Here is a 25,986-nt window from a genome sequence, read left to right on the forward strand (position 1 = left end):
TGGAGTGCCTGACCTCAATCTCTAGCTCTGGCTCCTATTTCTGACTTCCTGCTATGCAGACCCTGGAGCAGGTGATGGCTCAGTGTTGGGTCCCTGCTGCCCATTTGGGAGACCTGGACTGAGCGCTCAGCTTCAGATTAGCCCAGCCTCAGCCATCGCGGACATTTGGGGAGTGAACCAGCAGGTGGAAACTCGCTCTGTCTGTCTGCCTCTCAAACTGATAAAAGTTTAAAATGTTAAATAAAATAGTTTTTTGCTTTTTATTATTTGATAGAGTTAGACAGTGAGAGAAAGATACAGAGAGAAAGGTCTTCCTTCCATTGGTTCACCCCGCAAATGGCCGCCACGGCCGGAACTGCGGCAATCTGAAGCCAGGAGCCAGGTGCTTCCTCCCGGTCTCCCATGCGGGTGCAGGGCCCAAGGACTTGGGCCATCCTCCACTGCCCTCCCGGGCCATAGCAGAGAGCTGGACTGGAAGCGGAGCAACCAGGATTAGAACTTAGCGCCCATATGGGATGCCGGTGCCACAGGCAGAGGATTAACCAAGTGAGCCACCGCGCCAGCCCCAGTTTTTGGCATTTTACACTAAGTTTAGGTTGGTTTATTACACAGAAAGGATAATTGGCACATTCCTTTTATAACCAAATTTCTCTGGAGTTTTCTATTCTTGTCTCCATTTCTTTATCCCCCTCACTCCCTGCTCTAATCTGATTCTCTTCTAATCTGCAAAATAAATATGTTTTCTGGCATACAATCCCTAAAATTCTTGGAATCTTGAAAAGATAAGTATTTTTTTGTATGCTAATGAGTTGGCTAAAGACTGCCAGCCCCTAGGTAGCTAGAGGATGGAGAGTTTTCCCAGGAATCACCCAGGTAGCATTAGTTGGGACTCCTGAGGCTGGTGCTGTGGTGTAGTAGATTAAGCCTCCTCCTGCAGTGCCAGCATCCCATATGGGTGCTGGTCCATGTCCTGGCTGCTCCTCTTCTGATCCAGATCTCTGCTTGTGGCTTGGGAAAGCAGTGGAAGATGGCCCAAGTGCTTGGGCCCCTGCACCTAGGTGGGAGACCTGGAAGAAGCTCCTGGCTCCTGACTTCGGATTGGCCCAGCGTTGGCCGTTGAACCAGCGGGTGAAAAGAGCTTTCTCTGTCTCTCTCTCTCTTTTGTGACTCTACATCTCAGGTCAATAGATAAAATCTTAAGGAAAAAAAAAAAAATTGGGACTCTCAGACTTGCTCTCCAACTTCCAGGGCAGGGAGAGGGACTAAAGGTTAGATTAGTCAATGATTTGATCAGTCGTGCCTGTGTAATGAATCATCTGTAGAGACCCAATAGGATAGGGTCCTGAGAGCTACTGGATAGCTTCAGGAATTTCCTGGATGTCGGTGCACCTGTCCACCTCTCCATCTGGTGGTCACTGGTATCCTCTATAATAAACCAGCCAATGTAGGCGCCAGCATTGTGGCATGGCAGGTTAAGCTGCTGCCTGCAGTGTCGGTATCCCATGTTGGAGTCCCAGCTGCCCTGCTTCTGATCCAGCTCCCTGCTGATGAGCCTAAGATGATGATGAATAGCCCAGGTACTGGGACCCCTGTGACTCACATGGGAGAGCTTGGTTTCCGCCTGGCCTGCCCTGTCACAGCCATTTGGGGAGTGAACCAGTGGGTGGAAGATATATCTCTGCCTTTCCCTCTGTCTGTCACTCTGCCTTTCAAATATACAAATCTTTTTTTTTAAAGCAAAAAAAAAAAAAAAAAGTAAACAGTAAACACGAGTGTTTCTGAGTTTTGTGCTGTGCTAACAAATTAATGGAATCCCAGGAGCAGGTTCAGGAGATGCGTGTGGGAATTTGCACTTATAGTGAGTTGATCAGAAGTATAGGTAAAATAACCCATGGCTTGCAGTTGGCAACCTCAGTAGGCAGTGGTCAGAGACTGAGACCATAACCTGCGGCATCTGAGAGTATCTCCAGGCAGACAGCATCAGAACCGAATCGAATTACATGATGCCAGGCTGGTGTCAGCTACAGAGTTGCGTGCTTGGTGCGTGAGGAACTGGTCCTAAGTCTTCCGTGATGATGGTTGCAAGGGGTCATGGGAGCAACTGAGGTCCTCTCTCTTCACTCTCCCCTGTCTTTCAACCATAATAATGTCCTCTGAAGTCAATGATCTCCATGTTAAACCTAACAGATACTTTCTCTGAGCCTTGTTCTCCCAGCAGTATCTAATACTTTGTCCAATTCTCCCTCCTTGAGATACTCTTGTCTAATTTCTGCAGCACCACGGTACCCCTTGCCCTGCCTCCCTCTGGTCACTTCTCACACTCCTTTGCAATTGCACCTTCCTCCAGCAGTCACTAAATGATGGGGTCATTCAAGACTTGGCCCTGAGCCTCCTCTTCTTTTCTCTTTATATTCTCTTTCCATCCAGATCTATGGTTTTATTTATGCTTAAACTTCTTATTCTTTTACTTTCATTTATTTGAAAGGAAGTGAGACAAAAATGATAGAAAGAGAGAGATAGATAAAGAAAGAGAGAGAGCTTTTATTTGCTGCATTGCTTCTCCTAATGCCTGCAATAGTCAGGGTTGGACCAGGTCAAAGCCAGGAGCTGGGAACAAATCCATGTCTCCCACGTGGGTTGCAGAGACCCAGACACTTGAACCATCACCTGCTGTCTCCCAGGGAGCACTCAGCAGGAAGCTGGAGTCCGAGGTGAAGGAAGAACTGGAACCCAGGCACTCCCATACAGTGTATGAGCAACCCAAGTGGCCTCCTGACCATTGTGACCAAAACCTGCCCTAAGAACCACAGTTTTAATTTCCATACGTAGGACAATGATGACAAAATTTTATCTCAAACAATGTTATCTATTGAGCTCCAGGACATATGCCCAGCTGCCTTCTTACCGTTTGTCCTAGTAAAGGTTCTTAGTTGCACAGAGACTGGTCTTGGCTGACTTAAGCAGACATTAATATATTAAAAATTCACAGGGGCAGGTGTTTGATGTAACAGTTAGAACACCCACATCTTACATGTGAGTGCTTGGGGTCAAGTCCTGGCTCTGCTCCCAATTCTTCCTTCCTTCCTTCCTTCCTTCCTTCCTTCCTTCCTTCCTTCCTTCCTTCCTTCCTTCCTTCCTTCTTTCCTTTCTATTTGAGAGGTAGAGTTTCAGACACACAGAGGGAGAGAAAGTCTTCCTTCCATTGGTTCACTCCCCAAATGGCCACAACAGTCAGAGCTGTGCCGATCCGAAGCCAGGAGCCAGGTGCTTCTTCCTGGTCTCCCGTGCAGGTGCAGGGGCCCAGGTGCTTGAGCCATCTTCCACTGCCTTCCCAGGTCACAGCAGAGAGCTGGATTGGAAGAGGAGCAGCTGAGACTAGAACCGGTGCCCATATGGGATGCCAGTGCCACAGGTGGATGATTAACCTACTTTGCCACAGCGCTGGCCCCTAGCTTTCTATTAATGCACAACCTGGGAGCCATCTTCCTCTGCTTCCACATTAGCAGGGAGCTAGATCAGAACCAGAGCAGCTAGAATTCAAACAGGTGCTCCAATATGAGATGCCGTGTCTCAGGCAGCAGCTTGACCTGCTACCCCACACCAGTCTTTTTCTTTTTTAAAAAAATATTTATTTGAAAGGTGGAGAGATAGACACACACAGACACACACACAGAGAGAGAGAGAGAAAGAGAGAGAGAGAGAAAGAGAATCTCCCATCTGCTGGTTCTCCCCTCCAATGACCACAGCACTGTGGGATGGGACTGGCCTAAGTTAGGAGCCCAGAAGTCAATCTGTGTCTCCTGGGTGGGTGGCAGGGACCCACCTACTTGAGCCATCTTCTGCTGCCTCCCCGGTGTGCATTAGCAGGAAGCTGGAATTGAGAGCAGAGCTGGACTCTAGCCCAGGCACTTCCCTATGGGATATGGGCTGCCCAAGAGGCATCTTAACTGCTATGCCAAATGCCCACCCCTGAAATAAAAATTAAGAAAAGGTTTAAAGAAACACTGGGAGAACCAGAGCACAAGAGCTGAAAGCACTACTAAGCAGCCAGGAATAATAGTCACGTCACCAAACTGGCAACAGTGGATGCTGCCACCAGAAGCGCCGGCACCATGGCACCTGGAGGTATGATTGTCACTATTGCCAGAAAAGGCTCTTTGAGGTTCCTGCTTCATGGTGTCACAGATTTGTCTTCAAAGTCTCCAGTGGGAGCCTCTGATTGTCAAAGTGTAGACCACGTAAATCCATTGCCCTAGCTGCAAGGGATTCTGGGAAACAAGCCACTGGCATTTCCAGATTCTATCACAGAAGGCAGACTCTACCTCCCACCAATTAATCATAAGGATAAGAACTTCTGCAAACATATAAATGAGTTTCAGATAATGTGCATCCAAAAGGAATAAAGATTTCCAAACTGCATCCTAAGGCCCTCTTAACCTCAACAGGTCAAGCTGAATTTATTTATTTATTTGAAAGTCAGAGTTACAGAGAGAGAGGGGTGCAGAGGAGAGAGAGAAGTCTCCTATCCACTGGTTCACTCAAATGGGTACAATGGTCAGGGCTGAGCCAGGTTAAAGCGAGGAGCTCCATCCAGGTCTCCCATATGGGTGCAGGGGCCCAAGCACTTGGATCATCTGCTGCTGCTTTTTCCAGGCCATTAGCAGAGAACTGGATCAGAAGTGGAGCAGGGGTGGTGCTGCGGCACAGTGGGTTAAAGCGCCTGAAGCGCCAGCATCCCATATGGACGCCGGTTCTTGTCCCAGCTGCTTCTCTTCTGATCCAGCTCTCTGATTTATTGTATTTATTTGAAAGGCAGTTACAGAGAGAGGGAGGAGACATAGAGAAAAAAAGTTCTTCCATCTGCTGTTTCATTCCCCAAATGGTCTCAATGGCCAGGGCTGGGCCAAGCTGAAGCCAGGAGACCAGAGCTTCATCTGGGTCTCCCAAATCGCTACAGGGGCCCAAGCACTTGAACCATCCTCCGCTGCTTTCCCAGGTGCATTAGCAGGGAGCTGATCAGAAGTGGAGCAGCCAGGGCCTTGAATTAGTGCCCACGTGAGACGCTGGCATTGTAGCAGGCAGCTTAACCCACTATGATACAATAAAGCCCAAGGCCCAAATAAAACAATTCTTAAAAATAAGAATCTGCTCTGGGGCCGGCACTGTGGAGCAGAGGGTTACAGCCCTGGCCTGAAGTGCTGGCATCCCATATGGATGCCGGTTCTAGTCCCAGCTGCTCCACCTCCGATCCAGCTCTCTGCTGTGGCCTGGGAAAGCAGAAGAAGATGGCCCAAGTCCTTGGGCTCCTGTACCTGTGTGGGAGACCTGGAGGAAGCTCCTGGCTCCTGGCTTCAGATCGGCGCAGCTCCAGCTGTTGCGGCCAGTGAAACAGTGGATGGAAGACCTCTTTCTCTGTCTCTACCTCTCTCTGTAACTCTTTCAAATTAAAAAAAAAAAAATAGCCCCATTAAAATGTTTTTTAAAAAAAGAATCTGGTCCTTGTCCAGTCTTTTCTGTGTCAGTGAACAGAGCTAAGGTCCACCAAGTTTCACAAACCAAAGGGCTCTTTCTTTCCCTTCATCCCCTATAGTCAAGCTGTTACTTCTGATATTTATCTCCCCACTTCTCTCTCTCTCTCTCTCTTTTTTTTTTTTGACAGGCAGAGTTAGACAGTGAGAGAGAGAGAGAGAGAGAGAAAGATCTTCCTTTTTCTGCTGGTTCACCCCCCAAGAGGCCTCTACGGCCGGAGCACTGCGCCAATCCGAAGCCAAGAGCCAGGTGCTTCCTCCTGGTCTCCCATGTGGGTGCAGGGCCCAAGGACTTGGACTATCCTCCACTGCACTCCTGGGCCACAGCAGAGAGCTGGACTGGAAGAGGAGCAACTGGGACAGAACCGGTGCCCCGACCGGGACTAGAACCCGGGATGCCGGCGCCGCAGGCGGAGGATTAGCCTACTGAGCCACTGCGCCGGCCTTCTCCACTTCTCTTGATCACCCCACATATATCCATCTGCTCCCTTTCTACCCTAGTTCAAGATTCCATCACCTCTTGGTGGGACCACTGTAATCTAGTCTGTCCTCCCTCTAATGTATCCTCCATACAGTCATCTTTTTGAAATGCTTACCTCATATCACACGTACCCCGCCCAGCCCGAGACTCATGAATGGCTTCCAGAGTTCCTACCGCGGTGCACAGTCCTGGACGATTCGACTCCAGCTTGCTTTTCCCATCCCATCTCTCCACGCTGTCCCTCGCTCTGCCCTACTCCCTCATCAGCCTTTTATCTATGCTCCCTCCTACCAAGCATCTTTGCACGTTCAGCTCTTACCTGGAAAGCTCCTGAGTGCTCACACCTTTGCTTATGGACTGCTGTCAACACAACTTCCTCAAGGAGTCCTTCCCCAAACCAACACCCTCTTTCCTAAGACAAGGCTCCCCTTCATCTGCAAAGACCCCCTTGCCGCACCACGTACCTAACCTTCAGGCTTACCCCGTGTTGGTATAGCAGTTAAGACCCCAGAGCCCATACTGGAGTGCTTGGGTTTGCAATCTGGCTCCACTCCAGAATTCCATCTTCCTGCTAATGTGTGCCCAGGAGAGGCAGCAGGTGATGGCTCAAGTGCCAGGGTCTTTGCCACCCATGTTGGGGATCAAGTACCAGGGTCTTTGCCACCCACGTGGGGGACCCAGACCGAGTTCCGGGCTCCTGGCTGTTGTAGGCATCTGGAGAGTGAATCAGTGGTTTCTCTTCTCTTCAGGCAAATAAAAATTTTTTTAAAATTTTTAAATTGGAATAAAATCTCTCCTTCAAGAATTTGAGCTGAAGAGGTGGAAAAAGAAACAAACAAACAAAAAAAGCAAGAGCTGAAGGGAGCTGACACTGACTAATGGGGCAGCATGAGCAGAGAGAAGCATGACCTCCTGATGCCAGGAGGTTGAAAGTGAAGGGAAAGCTCCCACCATCTCTAAATGGCAACATCACCAAGTTTCTGGTGCTTTAATTCACTAGGTTAAAATGAAGCCATTTGCCCTAAGAATGGCCAGTTATCTCTGGGGGAATCCTCGGTGGGCGTGGGCACAGAGGTAGCTAACACCCAGTGATTTTCAGACAGGTTTCCCCTGACCTGTTCAGAAGGTGAAGAAATGCACCTAAACAGCCGATCATCTCTGAAGTGATACAGAAGAGATCTTAAGAATCAGGAGTGAATATTTTGTATGCTTCTTATAGAAAGGATGACCTCAGGCTGGCGCCGTGGCTTAACAGGCTAATCCTCCGCCTTGCGGCGCCAGCACCCCGGGTTCTAGTCCCGGTTGGGGCGCCGGATTCTATCCCGGTTGCCCCTCTTCCAGGCCAGCTCTCTGCTATGGCCCGGGAAGGCAGTCCTTGGGCCCTGCACCTGTATGGGAGACCAGGAGAAGCACCTGGCTCCTGGCTTCGGATCAGCATGATGCGCCGGCCGCAGCGGCCATTGGAGGGTGAACCAACGGCAAAAAGGAAGACCTTTCTCTCTGTCTCTCTCTCTCACTATCCACTCTGCCTGTCAAAAAAAAAAAAAAAAAAATGATGACCTCAGAATGCAAAGCTGATTTTTTTTAAAGATTTACTTATCTGAAAGGTAATGTGACAGGAGAGACAAAAACAGAGAGGGAGAGGGATAGGGAGAGAGAGACAGAGAGAATATTCCTCCGGCTAGTTCACTCCCCAAATGCCTACAACAGGCTGGGCCTGGCTGAAGCCAGGAGCCAGGAACTCCACCTTGGGTCTCCCACGTCAGCACTTGGGCGATCATCTGTCACCTCCCAGGTGCATTAGCAAGAAGCTGGATAGGAAGAGCAGAGCCCAGCACTGCGGATGGGATGCAGGCATGAGATCCCAGCAGGCGTTCCAAGTGGCTGCTCAACCCACTGAGCCACAACACCTGCCCCGTGGATCGCTAATTATTGATGAAACCAAAGTCAGAAACTTTGTCCAACATTAAGAAACAAATACATGTTTTCAGTCCTTTTGTTACGCTTTACTATCATACAGTACTTTGCAGTGCCTGACTTCAGTACAAGGAACTAGGAAATGAATTTAGTTTATGCAATCAATGCTTCTGCAGCAAGAGTGAAAATTCAATGATGTACTATGTTAGCGAATTGTATGCCCTGATGTTTGCATTCTAAAGAGTAGAGACATAGATGTGTCAGAAGTGAGGCTTGATGGACAGATGACAAATTTTTTTTTGCACTGGAAAACACGACACCCGCTTTTTCTTTTTTAAACTGATTTTCTATTTCTCTGGACTGAGCTGCAAACTACGCCCTTTCATCCCAGCCTCTCTGGGTTTTCTTCTCGGAATGCAACGCCTGTGACCCGCAGAGGTTTAGGAACGGTTATCTCGGATTCAAAGCGCTGCCCCAACGAAGGGGCTGACTGTGGAAATCGCTTCCATCTGACGTCGCTAAACTTAAGGACAATAATGTCACATGCACTCACACAGTAATTGTGGGCACGCCTAAGTCCCTCCCTCTTTCCTCAACCCAACTCCCCAGATCCTCGAAATCCAGCCCTTCTGCCCTCCGGAGGCGCCTTTCCCAACGTAAAGTACAATTTTTAAATTCAAGCTCCTGCCTGAAATAATGATCCGCAGCCCAGCGCCGGGGAGCCGGGGCACCCCGGGGACTCTGGAGGGCGCCGCGGGCGTGGGCAAGGGCAGGGGGAGTGGGCGAGGCCGCTGGTTGGTGCCTGAAATCTGTGCGTTGCCCCTTTAATTGTGTCCCCAGCCCTCGGGCGTTTCTGTCCAACGCCCACGTCAGCAAATACCTTTTGTTTCTCTCCCGTTGGGGCTACTTGTTTTAGGGCGCCAAGGAGCCGATCCGACAGGGGGTCCTGGCCCCGCCGAGACCCGGGAATCTGCCCCCAGCCTGGCCGCGGCGCGGCGGCCCGCGGTGAGTGCTGCGCGCGGCGCGGGCGGAAGGCGGCGGGGCGTCGGGGCTGCGGGGACCGGCCGGAGCCCGGCTGCGGGCGGCGGGCGGCGGCGCGGGGGTGCGGGCCCGGGGCTCGCCGCCCCCAGACGTCCGCAGCCTGGGGAGCGGCGCGGGCGGCGCGGAGGCGAGCGGGCGCCATTTGCAGCCGGGGGCGCAGCGCGGCGCCGGCTCCGAGGGGCTGGAGACGGCCACAAAGGAGGCGCGGGCGGCTGCGGCGGACGCGGCCTCGGGCGGCGGCCGGGGCAGCCCGTGGGGAACGGCGGGCGGGCGGGCGGGCGGCCGCGGGGCACCGGCCCTCCCCGGCCGCGCCTCTCAGCCGCGCGCCCGGCCGCACCTCCTCGCCCGCCGGGCAGCGCCTCCTGCGCGCCCGGGAGAGGCTGCGGGACAATGGCCGCGCCGTCGCCGCCCGCGCCCGCCCTGCCGCCCGGCGCGGCCCGGTCCGGCCCGGGCAAAGGCGGGAAGGCGCGCGGAGCCTCCTGGCGGCGGCGGCGGGAAGCCGGCGGGGCCGGTGCCGGGCGTGTCTGGAGCCGTCGGGCGCCGCGGACTGCGCAGGGCCGGCGGCCGGCGGGGCTCGGGCTGCGCGGCGGAGGCGGGCGGCCGCCTGATGGGCGCCGGGCGGGCGCGGGCCGGCGGCGCTGCCCGGGGAGCGTGGCTCCCGGGGCCGACAGCCCGAGTTTCTCGGTGCCGCCTTCCTTTCCTAGGCTTTAAATCCTGGTGCGGCAAATCTGGGCGTAGAACCCCGGGCGGACTTCCTGCACCTACCGATGAGCGAGCTCCGCCGGTCTGCTCCCTGACGGAGCCACCGGTGCGCATCCCCTGCCGGTGCAGCTGCCTCTTCCCTAATGAGGCGGCGGTAGGGCCCCTTCCCCTTCGGGTGCGCTCTTGTCGTTGCTGGTGCCAGTGGCACTCGCCACGGGTGTGGAAGCGCTGGATTCACACCTACTGGGCTCCTGACCGCACGTGCCGGCATCACCTCTATTCTTAATCAGCCTTTATATTTGCAGAACTTCAGTAAATGGAGCGCTTTCACCAGTAAGAATTATTTCACTTAATTTCCCATTAAATAACCACCCAGTTAGACTGATGGATTATTACACCGTGTGGAGGAAACGCACGCCCAGCGCTCCAGAGCTTCATCTGCTGTTCTGGGGGTGAACGGTGATAGCGCCCCAACAGCGTTCCCTCCCAAGGGCATTGACTAGAGCAGGCTCCGAAGGAGCCAGTCGCTCACATGGTCTCCCTGCTTTATAAACCTTACCAGATCTTCATCAGGAAAGCCTCCCAGAGGTGTGGCACCTGGAGTCGGAATCCCTCTGCTATCCAGGGATCTGGTGTCTTTATGCCTGGGAACCTCCCCGGCTGCACAGGTGGTGAATGAGGAGTGAGAATCAGGCCTGGGACCCTCACTGACCGAGGTGTGCAGTGTGCTCGGAGAGGGCACATTTCCCACCACCACCCCCAGAAGGCCAGGGCCAGACCTTTCCCCCAAGCCTGAAACCACCAGCTTTGCTGTTGAAAATTATTCTGGATCAGCAGAACACTTTGTAAGATAGAATAATACTGGATGCATCCTGTATCATTTAATCTTTTTGGATTAAGCAGAATTTCTGTCTAATAGGCTTAACTCGTTCAGTGACATATTACTGTTAAAGGGTCTGATGTAAATTTGTTCATGCCACCGAGGGACATGGATTGGGCAGTGGCTTCCCGTCTAGAAAGCTCGACGTTCAGGAACGAGTTTCACGGTGTCCTACCCCCTTCACCATTCTGCCTTCCCTGGCTTCCCGCTCCCATTGCTGTCCTCATCCTGCCTTGCCTGCCCCTCCTCGGAGCCTTTGCACTTGCTGTTCCATTTCTTTGAACTACTTTTCCCTTACACACTTAGATGACTCTGTCTCCCTTTCTTCCTCTTTTCTCTTGTACTTTACTCAACTGTCATTGTATCGGTGAGATTTTTCCAACCATTAGTTTTGATTCCCTTAAATGTTTTTATACTTACTTCTAAGATTTCCCAAGGTTAAAATGTTATCCACCAAGAATACAGTAACCACTCTGGTTGTCTGAAGTTCTTTATGACCCAGAGTTTTTGTTTGTTTTTGTTTTTGAAAGATTCATTTATTTATTTGAAAGGCAAAGTTAGAGAAGATAGGAGCGGGGAGAATGAGATGGATCTTCCTCCATTGGTTCACTCCCCAAATGGCCACAATTGCCAGAGCTGGGCCAGGCTGAAACCAGGAGCCTGGAACTCCATCCAGGTCTCCCACGTGTGTTCAGGGCCCAAGGACGTGGGCCATCATCTGCTGCTTTCCCAGGCACATTAGCAGGGAGCTGGATCGGAAGTGGAGCAGAGGACTTGAACTTGTGACCATTGGGATGCTGGTGTCACAGGTGGCATCTTAACCCTCTGTGCCATGATACCTGCCCCCCATGAGCTAATGAGATTTGTTTTGATGACATTGATGGAACACACTAAATTCTAAATTAATGACTGTATATAAAATATTTATTTGAGAGAGAGAGGAGACAGCATGCTCCCATCTGCTGGTTCACTCCCCAAATGACTACAATGGCTGGGGCTGGGATAGGTCTCTCACTCTCTATAACTCTACTTGTCATAAAAAAAAAAAAAAAAAAAGAGAGAGAGATATGGTTGTTTAGCTCAGAACCTTAATTCATTACACTTGTTACCTAAATCTTCAATCTGTTTGTAGAAATACGTGTCTTTCCATTTATTTCTAATACCTTCAAACTTAATGGTTCCTAAAATAAGTAGTTGTCTTTTCCATCCACCTGTTAAAGAGATATTTGAACTTGATGGGAATCTTGAATTTTGTAATATTCTTAGGACTATTATGGTATATAGTCCTATAGTATATAGGACTGTTCTTACAGATATTTAAAATGTTTCTATTTGAATTTTGTGTGTCCAACATAAATTAGTATAACTTGCTGTTTTAACTTACAAAGTCAATCTACTTAAAGAAGATAATATGAAACATAGCACCCATTTCCCACATGATTCAATCACATGTTCTGGGGGTTGACTTTGTGGTACAGCAGGTAAAGCCACCGTCTATAATACCTGCATCCCATATTGGAATGCTTGTTCAAGTCCTGACTTTTGCTTCTGATCCAGCTCCGTACTAATGCCCCTGGGAAAGCAGTGCAAGATGGCCCAAGTAGTTGGGCCTCCACCACTCTCATGAGAGACCTGTATGGAGTTCCAGGCTCCTGGCTTCCCAGTGGCAGCCTTTTGGGAGTGAATCAGCAGTTGGAAAGTCTCTCTCTGCCTCTCTCTCTGCTACGCTGCCTTCCAAATAAATGAATCTTTTTTAGAAATCACATTTTCCAGGCTGGTGCTGCGGCTCACTAGGCTAATCCTCCACCTGCGGCACCGGCACACCGGGTTCTAGTCCCAGTCAGGGCGCCGTATTCTGACCCGGTCGCTCTTCTTCCTGTCCAGCTCTCTGCTGTGGCCCGGGAGTGCAGTGGAGGATGCACCCACGTGGGAGACCAGGAGAAGTACCTGGTCCTGGCTTCAGATCAGCACAGCGGCCATTGGGGGGTGAACCAACGGAAGGAAGGCCTTTCTCTCTCTCTCTCTCACTGTCCACTCTGCCTGTCAAAAAAAAAAAAAAAAAAAGAAATCACATTTTCTGGAAATAGCTTAAGCCTTTCATGATGAACAAAGAGTGCTACTATGGGAACAAGTGTTGTGGCGCAGCAGGTTAGACTGCTGTGGGGGATGCCTGCTGGTTCAACTCCTGGCTATTCTTCCAGTCCATGCTTCCTGCTAATGCATACCCTGGGAGGCAGCAGGTGACAGCTCAAGTACTTGAGTCCTTGCCACCCACATGGGAGATCTGGTGGAGTTCCTGGCTCCTGGCTTTGGCCTGACGTAGTTTCGGCTGTTGTATGGGCATTTGGGGAGTGAACCAGTGGGTGGAAGATATTTCCCTCTGTGTGTGTGTGTGTGTGTGTCCCTCTCACTCTTTCACTTTGCCTTTTAAATAAATAAGTATGTCTTTAAATTAAAAAAAAAGTACTATTATGAATGCAAGTTATGTTGAAGTCCTGTAGATGTAAATGTTACCCCTGCTTTATTGTATAAACCCTGTGTTGTAGCCACAGCTGGAACCTGGCTGTCTGCACAGAGACTCTCATGTCTGGAAATTCCTGATACGGACACTTGGTGAACACAGTCTCTTTCCTGAGGTTGGGGGTCAGATAGCTGTAGCACGTGGGGATGGCATCACAGGTTGCCTTGGCAAAGGTGCCCAGCGAGGCAGTGCAGCCCCTGGCCTAGGTGTAGCGGTCATCAGTCCCATCCGTCAGCAGCAGCTTCTTAAGGACAGGGGTCGAGACGATGCCAGTGCCTCTGGGGATGGGGTTGTGGTGTACTGGCACAGGGCCCCAGCAGCCTGTCGGTTAAGGGAGATGTGGGACTTGCCTATCTTGTCCCCTCAGTAGCCTCTCCGCTGCTTGGACACAATGGAGAGCTTGGCCAGAGTGATGGCCACGGATGGTGGTGGCTGCCTGCTTGAGTGCTTAACATCCAAGGGACAGGTAATCCCCATGGCAACAAATACCTTGAAGCTGGTCCACTGGCTAGTGTCGGTCTCCTTTTGCTTCATCTTCAAAACTTCATCCTTGAGGGATATCTGATCTCAGCCCCTGATGGGCAGGACTTGATCCTCATGTCCTTACGAGGCACCGTGCTTGGTGATGGGGAGCCACTCCTTATACTCGGCCTCACAGCTATGCGTGCTATAGCCTCAACCCCAACCCCAACTCCAACCCTGGCTGTCACTGTACTGGACTGTCCAAGCCTCTGTGAAGTCTCCTCGGCCTCCCATTCCAGGTCCACCTGCTACACGTGTGTCATCTGCCATTTGGTGTTCTCTTAGAGAAGTGCTTTTTGAAAAACATTTTTATGAAGATGTCATTGAGGGTTGGCTTCTTTTTTTTTTTTTAAGATTTTTTATTTATTTATTTGAAAGGCGGAGTTATAGAGAGGCAGAGGTAGAGATAAAGAGAAGTCTTCCATCTGCTGGTTCACTCCCCAGATGGCCACAATGTCTGGAGCTGTGCCAATCCGAAGCCAGGAGCCAGGAGCTTCTTCTGGGTTTCCCACATGGGTACAGGGGCCCAAGGACTTGGGCCATCTTCTGCTTTCCCAGGCCAGAGCAGGGGGCTGGATTGGAAGTGGAGCAGCTGGCTTCGGCTCGGCGCAGTGCCGGCTGTAGCGGCCATTTGGTGAGTGAACCAATGGTGGGAGGACTTTTCTCTCTGTCTCTCTCTCTCTCTCACTGTCTATAACTCTGTCAAAAAAAAAAAAAAAAAAGGAAGTGGAGCAGCTGAGACTCAAACTGTAGCCCATCTGGGATGCTGGCCCTTCAGGCAGCGGCTTTATCCTGCTGTGCCATAGTGCCAGCCCTGGCTGCTTCTTTTTTTAAAACAATTTTTATTTATTTATTTTATATAATTGAGAGGTAGAGAGAGACTGAGATCTCCCATCTGCTGGTTCCCTCCCCAAATTCCTGAAATTCGTAAGACTGGGAACTGAGAACTCCATCCAGGTCTCCCCGTGGAGGGCAGGGGCCCAAGAACTTGAGCCATCATCTGCCCCCCAGCACGGGCATTAGCTGGAAGCTTGGAGCAGATCCAGGACTTCACCCCAGGCACTCTGATAGGGGCATCCCAGGGAGCCTCAACTGCTACTCCAAACGTGGACCCCATTTCTTGCTTTAACAATTGTATTAAGGCTTTAAACCAATCTTCCTGTTCCCTGCTGCTCCCAGTGTCTCTCTTCCCCTGTATTGTTTCAGGTTTTATTTTGGATATGTAAATTATAGCTTCATAACATACCTGGTATTTATTGAGCCCTAGCCGCATGGCAGGCGGGTGCTGTGCTAGGCCTTTGGCATGCATTATGGTCGGCAGGAGAGAACGAGGTTTGGAATGCTGGCTTTGGGGTCAATCTGCCTGAATTCCAGTCTCTGCTCATTTTGCTTGTTGTGTAATCTTGGAGAGAATTTTCTTTTAATTTCTCTGTGCCTTGGTTTCTTTATATAAAAAATGGGATCACAACAGTACTTACCACATCAGGCTGTTATGAGGACTGATACAAGATGATGAATGTAAAGTGCTTAGTACAGTGTTCAGTAAACATCCAAATATTAACTGTTTGTTTTTATTGAGGCTCATACCATTAAATGTATCCTGTTAAATGGTACAATTCAATGTTTTTCAGTATATTCACAAACTTGTGCAACCATGAATACTCTTTTAATTCCAGACATTTTCTTTTCTTTTTTAAAATTCATGTTATTTATTTGAAAGAGTTACAGAGAGAGGTAGAGACAGAGAGAGAGGTCTTCCATCCGCTGGTTCACTCCCCAGATGGCTGCAACGGCCGGCCAGAGCTGCGCCAATCCAAAGCCAGGAGCCAAGAGCTTCTTCCAGGTCTCCCACATTGATGCAGGGACCCAAGGACTTGAGCCATCTTCTACTGTTATCCCAGGCCATAGCAGAGAGCTGGATCAGAAGAGAAGCAGCTGGGACTAGAACTGGTGCCCATATGGGATGCCAGCACTTCATGCCAGGGCATTAACCCGCTGCGCCACAGCGCCGGCCCCCAACATTTAACATTTCTACCGGCAGTTTGTAAAGGTTTTGACTTCTCCACATCCTGTTCAACATTTTTTATTTTCATTTTTTAAAGGAAATTGTTATTATTATAGCTATTCTAAAGCATGTGAAGTGGTATCTCGTGATTTTTAAAAATTTAATTGTGTAATTTATTTGAAAGGCAGAGAGACAGAGAAGAATAGAGACACAGAGACAGAAGGACAGAGAAAGGTCTCCCACCTGGTTCACTGCCCAAATGTCTGCAACAGCCAGGGCTGGGCCAGGCGGAAGCCAGGGGCTGGAATCTCAGTCCAGGTCTCCTACATGTGTGACAGGAACCCAACTACTGGACCCATCTGCTACTGCCACTAGGGTGCACATTAGCAGGAAGCTGGATGGAGAGCAGAGGCGGGACTCAAACCCAGGCAGTCCAGTGCGGGATGAGGGCACTTTAAGCACTGTGATTTTGATTTGTGTTTCCCTGGTGACTACTGATGTTAAACATGTCTTCATGTGATTGTTTCCATTTGTCTTATTTCATTTTCTTTACCTTAGCTATTATCGTACTTAATTCTCTTAACAGGCTTACTTAAAGCCTCTTAACAGTCAATATCTTCATTTTACCAAAAGAAAACTGGTAGAGTTAAGTACTAACTCGTGCAGCTAGTCACTAGCAGGCCTATTTATAATCGTGTCTTTGTGCTTCTTGATAGCGGGGCTGGTGTGATGGCATGAGTCAAGCCGCCACTTGAGATGCCAGCGTCACATGGCGGAGCCAGTCCCAATTCAGGTCCCGGCTGCTCTACTTATTCAGCCCCCGCTGATGCACCTGGGAAAGCAGCAGAAGATGGCCCAAGCGCTTGGGCCCCTGCCGCCCATGGGAGAGACCCAGTGTAGTTTCAGGCTCCTGTCTTGGGCCTAGCCCAGCCTTGATTGTTGCAGCCTTTTGGGGAGTGAACCAGCAGATGGATGATCTCTCTATTACTCTGCCTTTTAAATAAATAAGAGCATCCTTTTTCTTTTAATGCCTCAGAACCTACGAAAGTGGGGTCTTCAGGATCTGGTCTGTACATGCTTGTCTGGTTCCATCTTTGCTGTCCCTCCACAGGCCCTGGGTCTTTAACCATCCACGATGGTCTTTAACCATAGTAGACATCTCACTATCCTTGAAGCGATCATGCTGTTCCAGTTGCTCTTGGTGCCTGGGAATTTGTGGTCTCTCTCTTTTTTTTTTGACAGGTAGAGTTAGTGAGAGAGAGAGAGACAGAGAGAAAGGTCTTGCTTCCGTTGGTTCACCCCTGAAATGGCCGCTATGGCCGGCACTGCGCCGATCCAAAGCCAGGAGCCAGGTGCTTCCTCCTGGTCTCCCATGCGGGTTCAGGGCCCAAGGACTTGGGCCATCCTCCACTGCCTTCCCGGGCCACAGCAGAGAGCTGGACTGGAAGAGGAGCAACCGGGATAGAATCCGGCGCCTCAACCGGGACTAGAACCCAGAGTACTGGCACTGCAGGAGGAGGATTAGCCTAGTGAGCCACGGTGCTGGCCTTTGGTGTTCTCTTAACTAGTACACTCTTTGCCCTCTTTTTCTAGTTTCATTTTTATTTGAAAGGCAGAGAGACAGACAGAGAAAGAGACATATTCTGTCCTGTGGTTCAATCTCCAACAGCCAGGACAGAACCAGGCTGAAGCCAGGAGCCCAGAACTCCATCTGGGTCTGCCATGTGGGTTGGCAGGGACACAAATACTTGAGCCAATCATCTGCTGCCTCCCAGGATGTGCATTAGTGGGAAGTTGGATCTGAAGTTGGGGAGCCAGGACTTGAACCAGGCATATTGATATGGAATGCAGGTGTTCCAGGGACTGAAGACACTGCACCAAATGTCCGTCCCCACCTTCTTTTTCATGTATGAACTTATATCCATCCTTTAAGACCCAAATCAGATGTTCTTGCCTTTTGGAAACCTCTCTGGACCCTTCTAGGTGCAGTCATTGCTAGTTTAGTTTTTTGAGGGTTTTTTTTTTTTTTAAAGATTTATTTATTTATTTGAAAGAGTTACAGGGAGAGGAAGAAACAGAGAGGTCTTCCGTTCATTGTTTTGTTCCCTAGGTAGCCACAATGGCCAGGTGGAGCCAGGCTGAAGCTAGGAACCAGGAGCTTCATCCTGGTCTTCCACATGGGTGGCAGGGACCCAAACACTTGGGCTATTTTCCACTGCTTTCCCCAGGCCATCAGCAGGGAGTGGATTGGAAGTGGAGCATCTGGGACATGAGCTGGTGCCCATGTGGGATGCCTGCATTGCAGGCAATGGCCTTAACCACTGTGCCACAACGTTGGTCCCTACTAGTTTAGTTTTTTAGTTTCCATCTACTATGCTTATTTTCCTCATTGTAGTAAATTTTGTTTAAAAGTCTCCCTCTCTCTCCCTGTCACTTTCTTTTTCTGACTCTCTCTGATACAACACTGAGGTGCTGGAGCTCTCGCCTTCCATGTGTCCTTCACTCTTGTATTCCCAAGGTCAGGGGGAGCCTGGCGTAGAGTAGGTGCTCAATGGCTGTGTCCTCAGTGATGTTTGGTTTGACTACCTTTCTCATAAAAATAGGATACAAAATGTTTTCTTTAAAAACATAGAAAGAAGTTATGTATAGCTCTATGGAGTTCAGAATAGCGTAAAATTAATTATTGAATCAAAAAGTGAAGTTATTTTCTGTAGATTGTTTTTTCAATGCTTTAGAAAATCTCTGCCTGTGGCCCTTAGCCACCTCTGGGACATGGAGGGCGTGTACCTTTGTTACCGCTGCTTCCTTTTCTCTCACTGGCACTGCAGTGAAACATTCTCTTTTAAAAAAAGATTTCTGTATTGATCTGAAGGGATGAGCGGTGGGGGGGGGGGGGCAGGGGAGATCCATCTATCTTCTGTCTGTTGGTTCACTCCCCAAATGGCCTCAATGGCTGGGGCTGATCCAGGCTGAAGTCAGGATCCTGGAGCTCCATCCAGGTCTCCCATGTGGGTGGCAGGGGCCCAGGTACACTTGGGCCATCTCCTTCTGCTTTCCCAGGCACATTAGCAGGGAGCTAGATTGGAAGCAGGACAGCCAGGACCTGAACTGGTGCTCCGATATAGGGTGCTGGAACTGCGGGAAGCATCTTAGCTTGCTGCACCACAGCGCTGGCCCCTGAAAAATTATTATTATTATTATTGTAACCTTTATTTATTTATTTATTTGAAAGGCAGAGTTATAGAGAGGGAGAGGTGGAGGCAGAGAGAGAGAGAGAGAGAGAGAGAGAAATATCTTTCATCCACTGGTTCACTCCCCCAAATGGCCACAAAAGAGAGAGAGAGAGAGAGAGAGAGAGAGAGAGAAATATCTTTCATCTACTGGTTCACTCCCCAAATGGCCACAATAGCCAGGGTTGGGCCAGGCCAAGGCTAAGAGCCAAGAATTTCATCTGTATCTCCCACGTGGATACAGGGGCCCATGTTCATGGACCGTCTTCTGCTTTCCCAGGCATTTCAGCAGGGAGCAGGATTGGAAGTGGAGCAGCTGAGACTTGAACCGGCGCCCATATGGGATGCCAGAACTGCAGGCTGGGCTTAACCCAGTGTGCCACAGCTCCAGCTCCATAAAATTCTTGTAATTGCAGAATATCTGGGGGAAGAATATTTTGGAATATTTATTCCAAAATGTATAATGTATTTTTCATCAATAGAAGATGTGTTGGAGTGGCGGGGGGGCAGGTTAAGCCACTGCCTGAGACACATCCCATATGGGCTTCAGTTAAAGTCCCAGCTGCTCACTTCCCATCGAGCTCCCTGCTAATGTGCCTGGGAAAGTAGCAAAAGATGGCCCAAGTGCTTAGGCCCCTGTACCCATGTGGGAGACCTGGAAGAAGCTCTGGGCTTTGGCCTGGCCCAGCCCCAGCTGTTGAAGCCATTTGAAGAGTGAACCAGCAGATGGAAGATTCTCTCTGTCTCTCTCTCCCTCCTCTCTCTCTTCTCTCTGTAATTTTGATTTTCAAATAAATAAATAAATATTGAAAAAAAAGGATACTTCAGTCAGGGAAGGGCATTTGGCCTACCAGCTGGGACACCTGCATCCATGGCAGAGTACTGGGTCTGGCTCCTGGTGACAGCAGTGATGGCGTAAGTAACTGGGTTCCTGCTACTGACATTGGAGACTTGGATTGAGTTCCTGTTCCAGCCCCAGCTGTTTGTAGGCATTTGGGGAGTGAACTGACAGATGGGGGTTCTCTCTGTTCCTCTTTTCCTATGTCTCTGCCTCTCAAATAAAACTAAATAAAGAAACTATAGAAAGAAACTTAAGCAGGATCAAACCAAGCCATAATTTGACCCGACTTTCTTGTTATAAATATTAGAATGGTGTTCTAAGCCACATGCTAACATTTTAAACTTTTAGATTGGAAATGTTATAGAGTAGGATCCCATTCTCAAGAAGTTTCTTCTGTGAAAGTGCTTTTTTAAATTTTATTTATTCATTTATTTGAGAGGTACAGTTACAGATAGAGGGAGAAACAGAGAGAAAGGTCTTGCATCTGCTGGTTCAGTCCCCAAATGTCCACAAAAGCTGGAGACAGTCTGATCCAAAGCCAGGAGCCAGGAGCTTCTGGGCCTCCCACACAGGTGCAGGGGCCCAGGGATTTGGGTCATCTTCTACTGCTTTCCCAGGCTGTAGCAGAGAGCTTGATCGAAAGAGAAGCAGCCAGGACCTGAACTAGTGCCCATACGGGATGCTGGCTCCAGAGGTGTCGGCTTTACTCACTATACCACAGCACCATCCCCACGTTTGATTTGTTTGTTTGAGAGGTAGAGTTACAGACAGAGGGAGAGACAGAAAGAAAGTTCTTCCACCTGCTGGTTCACTCCCCAAATGGCTGCAATGGCCAGAGCTGCGCTGATCCGGAGCCAGGAGCCAGGAGCTTCTTCCGGGTCTCCCACATGGGCACAGGGGCCCAAGGACTTGGGCCATCTTCTATTGCTTTCCCAGGCCATAGCAGAGAGCTGGATCAAAAGAGGAACAGCAGGACACAAACCTGCGCCTATACGGTATGCCAGTGCCACAGGCAGAGGCTTAGCCTACTACGTCACAGTGCAGGCCCCATAACACTTTCTTAATGTGAATTGCAACAAAACAGTGCTTCTAAAGAGTATTTCTCCCTTAGGGTGAGAAGGTGGAAGAGAGCTTTGCTGTTTTCAGGTGCAAATGCCTCAAATGCCAAATCCTACTATCCCCATTTCACAAAATAGGAAACTAAGGCACTGGGCGGTACTGTGGCTCAGTGGGTTAAGCTACCACTTGGATGGCTGAATCCCGTATCAAGTCCTTGGTTCAAGTCTTGGCTCTCTTGCTGATCCAGCTTCCTGCTATTGTACCTTGTTGGCAGCAGATGATAATTCAAGCGCTTGAGCCCCAATGTGGGAGACCTGGATGGAGTTCCTGATGTAGCCTAGCCCCAACGGTAGGAGGCATGTGGGGAGTGAACCAGCAGATGGAAGATCTCTCTCTTTCTCTGTTTATCTCTCTCCCTTCCCCCCATCACTCTGCCTTTCAAATGAGTAAATAAGTAAGTGTGAAAAAAGAAATTGAGGCACAGGAAGGCTAGCTTCCTCTGTCATTCAGTGTGTGGACGCCAGCATTTGCACATAGGCAGAGTGGTTCCAGAGTGTGTACCCCAGAGCACACTGCCTGATACTGCGAATCTTGGATGGGCCACCCACGCTTCTTCTGAAATATCAGGACAAATGATGTCCTGATATCTGTCTGAGTCTAGTTAGGAAAGAGAAGCCACTCTAGTATTTTAAGCAGGAAAAAGGTTTAATCAAGGGAATTGGGTGCTTGGGAAATCATTGGAGGAGATAAAGGGAGGCGTATGCTCCAGGTCAGACCTTCTGAAAATATTCTCAGGACAAGACCGTCCAGCAGGCCCACCAGGGAGGGACTCAGGGGGCTGCCAGCTGCCAGTGGCATTGCATCCAGGTGATGGGCAAGGAATTAGGTTCTTGCCACCCACCTGAGGGACTTGGATAGAGTTCCTGGCTCTTAGCTCTATCCCCAGCCCAGCTCCAGCTGTTCCTTGCATCTGGGGAGTAAACCAGCATATGGGAGCTCTGTCTGTCATCTCTCTGCCTCTTGAATAAATAAATAAGAGCACGCGCATGAGAGAGAGAGAGAGTGAGCGAGCACACCAGGAAGTGCCCCATGCTTGTCTCCTGCCACAGGATGCTGCTGTGAAGTGGCGCTGGGCTGCCGTAGCGTGCTTGCCAGAGCAATGAACAGGTGGTTCCTGCCTCGTTTCCGCCTTCCACTTCTCACCCGAGAAATCTCATGGATGCTTTTCAGTTTTCCAGAAGGAAGTTAGAAAGGATGCAGAGTGAGTCCACAAGTCTCCTCTGATACCTGCGAGGGTGGGGCTTCATGGTTATCTCTCAAAGTGACATTTCATCAGTCAGTAAAACACTTTAGGACACACATACATGAGATCCAGAAGTTAGTTCTCTTAAAAAACCGCAGAATTGGGCCGGCGCCGTGGCTCAACAGGCTAATCCTCCGCCTTGCGGCGCCGGCACACCGGGTTCTAGTCCCGGTCGGGGCACCGATCCTGTCCCGGTTGCCCCTCTTCCAGGCCAGCTCTCTGCTGTGGCCAGGGAGTGCAGTGGAGGATGGCCCAAGTGTTTGGGCTCTGCACCCCATGGGAGACCAGGATAAGCGCCTGGCTCCTGCCATCGGAACAGCGCGGTGTGCCGGCCGCAGCGCGCTGCCGCGGCGGCCATTGGAGGGTGAACCAACGGCAAAAGGAAGACCTTTCTCTCTGTCTCTCTCTCTCTCTCACTGTCCACTCTGCCTGTCAAAAATTTAAAAAAAAAAAAAAAAAAAACCGCAGAATTACCTTTAACTTGCCACTGTACAGGCCAGTTGTAGTGGACCGTTAGTGTGCCCAGGAGTGGCACTGTCGGAGTCGTGGAGCTGTCAGAGTCAGCAGGTGGAAGATGAGCTTTTCATGTGGTCAGGAGTTGTTCTTGGAAACTATTCATTTTATTCCCTCAACTGCAAAATCCTAGTTTATCCCTAAATTCTATCCCACTGTTTTAATTACTGGTATTTCTTAAAACTCCTTTTCATAGTCCATTCTATTCTCTACTGTACTTTACATGTAACACTTAAAAACTGTGGTAATCCACCGGCAGAGGCTTGCTGCTCCCCACCTCTGTCACCTTTTGCTCTCGGCTGGCTTTTGTTCCTTTATTTAAAATTCTTTTTATTTCTCCCATTCTTCCCAGCTATAGAGACTATATGCCTTTTTTAAAAATAACCTTTACCAATCATGAAAAGAAATCACATTGCATTTTTTTAAATACTCAGATTATCATGGCTATTTTCTCTATAGTTTGCTGCTTAGAATGCTAAAAAAATTTTTTTTTGTTGTTTTTCAATTGAGAAACAGAGACAAAGTGAGAGACAGAGAGGGTTCACTCCCCCAAATGGCCACAGCAGTCAGAGATGAAGCCCAGAGCTGGGAACTCATGCAGTCTCCTGCGTGGGTGGCAGGAACCTAGCCATCACTGCTGCCTCCCAAGACTGCATTAGGAGGCTGATGGAGTCGGAAACCACAGCTGAGAATTGAACCCAGTCCCGTTGATTTTGGATGCTCAGAATTATTTGAATAGTTTGAGTTGCCAGAATTCAGACCTTCTCACAAGTAGGTAGTTGAAGTTTTTTTTTTTTTTTTAAGAGATTTAATTTATTTATTTGAGAGGCAAAGTTACAAACAGAGAGAGGGATAGACAGAGAAAAAGGTCTTCCATCCACTGGTTCACTCCCCAAATGGCTGCAAAGGTTGGAGCTGGGCCAATCAGAAGCCAGGATCCAGGAGCTTCTCTCCCACATGGGTGCAGGGGCCCAAGTACTTGGGCCATCTTCCCCTGCTCTCCCAGGCCATACCAGAGAGCTGGATCAGAAGAGGAGCAGCTGGGGCTCGAATTGGCACCCATATGGGATGCTGGCCCCACAGATGAAGGGGTGCGGCCCCAGAGGGTTTTTTTTAAGGCAGAGTTAGAGAAAAAGAGAGACAGAAAGATCTTTCATCCTCTGGTTTACTTCCCAAATGACTGCAGTGGCCAGAACTGAGCCAAACCAAAGCCAGGAGCCTGGAACTCTATCCAGGTCTTACATGTGGGTGGCAAGGGTACGGTACTTGGACCATCTTTTGCTGCTTTCCCAGGTGCAGTGGCAGGAAGCTGGATCAGATATGGAGCAGTCAGGGCCGGTGCTGTGGCTCAGTGGGTTAACACCTGGCCTGAAGCACCAGCATCCCATATAGGCGCTGGTTCTAGTCCCGGCTGCTCCTATTCCGATCCAGCTCTCTGCTATGGCCTGGGAAAGCAGTAGAAGATGGCCTAAGTCCTTGGGCCCCTGCACCCCTGTGGGAGACCCGGAAGAAGCTCCTGGCTCCTGGCTCCGGATTGGCACAGCTCCAGCTGTTGCGGCCAATTGGGGAGTGAACCATCGGATGGAAGACCTCTCTTTTTCTCTCTTTCTCTCTCCCTGCCTCTCCTCTCAGTGTAACTCTGACTTTCAAATAAATAAATAAATCTTTAAAAAAAAAAAAAGATATGGAGCAGTCAGGACTTGAACTGGTACTCATACAGGACTCCGGTGTGGCAGCTGGGGCTTAACCCGCTAGGCCACAATGCTGGCCGCCCTGATGGATTTGTTGTACTAATATAAATCTTACTTGAGCAATTCTACTTTCTCTGGTGGTGTTTTCAGGGTGCTTAGTTAAGTTGTTTCAGTGTGGGCATTTTGGCACAATGGCTTAACTTGTCGCTTGGGCTGCCCACATCCCGTAGTGGAATGCCTGGTTCGAGTTCTGGCTCCTTTGCTTTGGATCCAGCTTCCTGCTGAGGCACATCGTGCGAGGCAGCAAATAATGACTCAAGTAGCTGGGTCCCTGCCACCCCCAGGAAATATCCAGATGGAGTTCTGGGCTCTGGCTTCTGCCTGGCCCAGCTTGGCTGATACAGGCATTTGGGGAGTGATCCAGCAACTGGAAGCTCTTTCTCTGTCTCCCTTTCTCTCTCTCTCTCTCTCTCTCTCTGATCCTTTGCCTTTCAAACACAAATGAAAATAAATAAGTAAAAGATCATACTCCGTGTTCATTGAAGCACCATAGATAATAACCAAGTTATGGAATCAGCCTAAGTGTCCATCAGCTGATGAATGGATAAACCAGAATGTGGTGTAGGTACACAGTGGAGTAGCATTCAGCCTTTCAGAAGAAGGCAGTTCTGTCCTGTGTGACATGGATGGAACTGGAGAACATTATGCTAAATGAAATAAGCCAGGTACAGGGAGACAAATACCACATATTCTGATCATATGTGGAATCTAAAGTAGTCGAATGAACTGGGGAAAATGGAGGCTGGGAGCCGGGAGGAGTGAGGAGATGATGGTCGAAGGGTGCAAAGTCTCAGTTAAACAGGAGGAATTGAGTGTTTTGTTGTTTTTTCCTTTTGAAATCATTTGTAGAGTATGATGAATATGGTTAATTATTTCGTACATTTCAAATTAAATTTGAAATGTTCTCACTGCATAAAAATGATATTTGATGTGATGAGTATGTTAATTAGTTGATTTAATTATTCCACATTGTATTCATGAAATATATTCATCACTTTGTACACCATAAATGTATACCAATATTAATTGCCACTTTACAGTTTTTAAAAAGTTACTTCAGGTTTTTTTTTTTTTTTAGATGATTCATGGAAGACAATAATGAGTAGTCTGTATCAAAACCAGTCTTTGTTTCTTTTTATTTATTTATTTGAAAGGCAAGGTGACAGAGAGAGAGAGAGATCTTGCATTCTTTGGTTTACTCCCCAAATGCCTGCAACAGCCAGGGCTGTGCCAGGCTGAAGCCAGGAGCCAGAAACTCCATCCTGGCCTCGCACATGGGTGGCAAAGTCCCGAATACTTGAGCCATCAACTGCAGCCTCCCAGGATGTATTCACAGGAAGCTGGGTGGGAAGCAAAGCAGCTGGGTCTCAACCATGAACTCTGATGTGGAATGTCCATGTTGGTAGGGGTGGCTCAACCTGCTGTGACACAACACTCACCCTGTTTTGTTTTGATTTGTTTTTGAGAGGCAGAGAGACACAGAGTCAGAAAGAGACAGACAGACAAGACAGAAAGCTCTCACCTGCTGGTTCACTCTCCAAATTCCAGAGATGGCCAGCGGGCTGGGCTGGGGGAGTGGGGGTCTAGAGTCAGGAACACAATCCAGGTCTCCCCCGTGGAAGGCAGGAACCCAGTTACTGTAGCTGTCACTGCTCCTCTGCCTTGCTTGGAAGCTGGAGTCCAGAGTTGGAG

General features: G+C 49.5%; 1 protein-coding gene across 1 annotated transcript in view; it reads left to right on the plus strand.

Moving 5' to 3' along the window:
- Nucleotides 1-8,567: 8,567 nt before the first annotated feature.
- The window catches only part of ZBTB8A (zinc finger and BTB domain containing 8A), a 63,136-nt gene continuing 45,717 nt past the window's right edge, over nt 8,568-25,986 (plus strand). Inside the window, exons 1-2 of the mRNA XM_062190879.1 lie at nt 8,568-8,582; nt 8,843-8,931. The gene's annotated coding sequence lies outside the window, so the exon portion shown is untranslated. The remainder of the gene's footprint in view (nt 8,583-8,842; nt 8,932-25,986) is intronic.

Source organism: Lepus europaeus, chromosome 5 (genome assembly GCF_033115175.1).
Source record: "Lepus europaeus isolate LE1 chromosome 5, mLepTim1.pri, whole genome shotgun sequence".
NCBI classification, from domain to species: domain Eukaryota; kingdom Metazoa; phylum Chordata; class Mammalia; order Lagomorpha; family Leporidae; genus Lepus; species Lepus europaeus.